The following is a 2,720-nucleotide window of genomic DNA, read 5'->3' as shown; positions in this document are numbered from 1 at the left end:
CGACGCAGCCCACGGCCAAACATGTTACACACAACAGGAAGTGCAGTATTTCAATGCAATGATGTGCCAAAACAAATAGACTGTATTTAAGTATTAGACATAGCCCAGGAAGAAAAATGTTAGCCACCAGGGGGCGACTCCTCTCACTTGATTTATACCATCTGTAAACACTTTTCCTGAGGAGTTAAACGATCTCTAGTTTTTCAACAAAACACGATGTTAAATTAGTAAGTTACGTTCCCCGTTCGTGATAAAGAAGGATAAGGCACGGAACATTATATGCCAGGTTTGCGAAGACTTTTGGTTTGAAAAACGAGTCAAATCTGTCAAAAAACGGGAATTTGGTTAGCGAGCGGAAGATATTTAATTTTTAAACTCAGTCTGTGTGGAACAGTTGCTTTTCGCACTCTCTAGAATGTCCCGATACCGATATTAAGTCCGATATGGTCTTTTTAGTAACTTAAGCTTCTTCAGGAAATTACTGTTAAGCTATTTTAGCTTAGCATGTAGCCATACCCGCCATTTTAAAAACAGTATGTTCCAACGTAACAGTTACAGTTTTGATTCTTCATTGTTTTTGCAATCTGTGTTAAGCGTTGATAAAGCGTTGATTATTTTACCGTAATTCCGTTTTTCTTATCTCAGCCATAGCAGAACAAACCGACACAGCACACGTATCATTTTCCGATGAAACTTGACCTGCACTTCCTGAAGATACCTTTGATTTTTATCGCAAGTTTTCCTTAGCATCAAAAATCATCCATGAAATAGCTGCTTTGGCGTCTTTTTTACAAAGTGCCACGTTGTCAAAGTGGATATGTGTGTGATTTCATGGGCAATTTAAAAACGTCACGACTGTGACGATATATATATGATATGAACGCGACATGCAATTAAGCGCACGGACAATAGGGGGCAGCATAGTGCGTGGTGTGACGTCAAACAAAAACAAAACAACAAAAAATCTTAAAGAGTAACTCGAGTATTCAAGTCGTCGCAATAAGTTAAATTTAAAGAGATTTTCTCTTTTTCCTCTGCCCCCTAGTGGACATTTTCATAGTACAATATTAGGCGAGGGAGGAGGCTCAGCAACGACTCTTCATTTAACCGGAACACGCTCTGTTTATGTCCCTCGGGTAACGTTAAATAAATGCACACAAAGACATCGACACACAAGAAAATCAAAAAAAACACTAATGAGCTGAAATGTACCTCAAACATATGAACAGGACGGGGGGGACGTCCACATGTCCAACAGTAACCAAGTTACCGCATTAATTCATAAACAGAAGGCAGGTTATCGCCTCTTTCAGAGGCTTCGATCATTTCATCGCACGACGACAGACGCCGGCCTCGTCTTCAAACAAGTGGTTGACTTAGTGGAAACTGGTTTCCCGGGAAACGAGCTACATCCACACTAGCACATTTTCATTTGAAAACGTCGTTTTCCAAACTAAAACGCATCCGTATCCAGCTCTGAATTGAACCATATGTATAACATGTGACCACTCGGGTACGATAATGACAAAGTACAATAGACAGTGTGGATTTGACGAGTTGAAAATGATATCGTAAGAACGTTTTATGAAGATTTATGTTCACAGATGCTAACCAAACAACATGAGTCGACGCGTCTTCCCTTTTCAAAGGTCTCCTTTTGTGTTAAGTTGTGTTATTCAAGGCAGCACACGACCTGAGTGATTTCTCCGAATCATGTAAAAACAGTTCATATTATACAGTATTAGGCAGACCTTTTTTTTCGCAGTTTTGCTAGCTTGGTTTTTATATACGGCAGATTATCGGACGACAGGTATATCCAGGGTAGAATGTACAAGTTTTTGATAGTGCGGGGGCAGCAACGTTAACGCATGGAACATTTCCATGACGACTGAACAGGTAAAAGACGGGCGTGACGTCATGTTTACGTGACTCCCGATTGTTAAAATGAGTCTCTAAAGTAACGCTAACCTTTGAAAACAGAGGCACACGTACGCAGTACACAGGTACGCTGGTTATTTGTAAGCGTTGAGCTTTCTCGTTTAATGAACAGACCGCTCCAGTTCGACTGAACGCGCGCTAACGGCGCTAAAGGAGATAACGCAGCTAACGACGCTAACTGGTAAACGGTGTCGTGACATTTTTCCGGTCAGTCGTCATGGAAACGCGTCATGCGTTAGCACGCTAACATTTAGCCACGTTGGCATTAGTTTTTGAACTAAAAACGTAGTAGTGTGGATGTAGCCTCAGTAGACTCTGGAGATGTCGGTCGAGTACTTTTCGCTGCCCTATACTGTTTTTTTTAAGACATTAGGAATATTTGTTTTGTTATGAAACATTTATCAAACAAAAAAAAAAGAAGACAAGTAGAGAATTAAAAACTACTGATTTCCCCCCTGATCTGTGGAGACCTGCGTCAGTCTGCTGGGTTCATGGATGTGGGAGTGTGTGTGTGGTACATTCTTCAGGCCTCTGGGCAGCTACAGTTTTCCAGTCCACTGCTGCATCTCTTCTGGAGCAGAGGGGGAGTTTTAGATAAGGCCTCGTAAATCCTACTCACACCCCTGCCTCCTCACTGACAGTCCAGTTCTCCAAGATCCTGGTTCTATAGCCAGAGCTGTAACATAGAACTGGACAAAGAGGTTTTTACCACTAGGACCAGATAAGTCCCCCCCCCAAACCTGAACCCAGGACCATTTCAAGTCCACCTGGCCTGGTCAGTG

Source organism: Microchirus variegatus, assembly GCF_963457635.1.
Source record: "Microchirus variegatus genome assembly, chromosome: 2".
NCBI classification, from domain to species: domain Eukaryota; kingdom Metazoa; phylum Chordata; class Actinopteri; order Pleuronectiformes; family Soleidae; genus Microchirus; species Microchirus variegatus.
The sequence above is the reverse complement of the archived record's forward strand: the minus strand, read 5'-3'. Positions refer to the sequence as shown.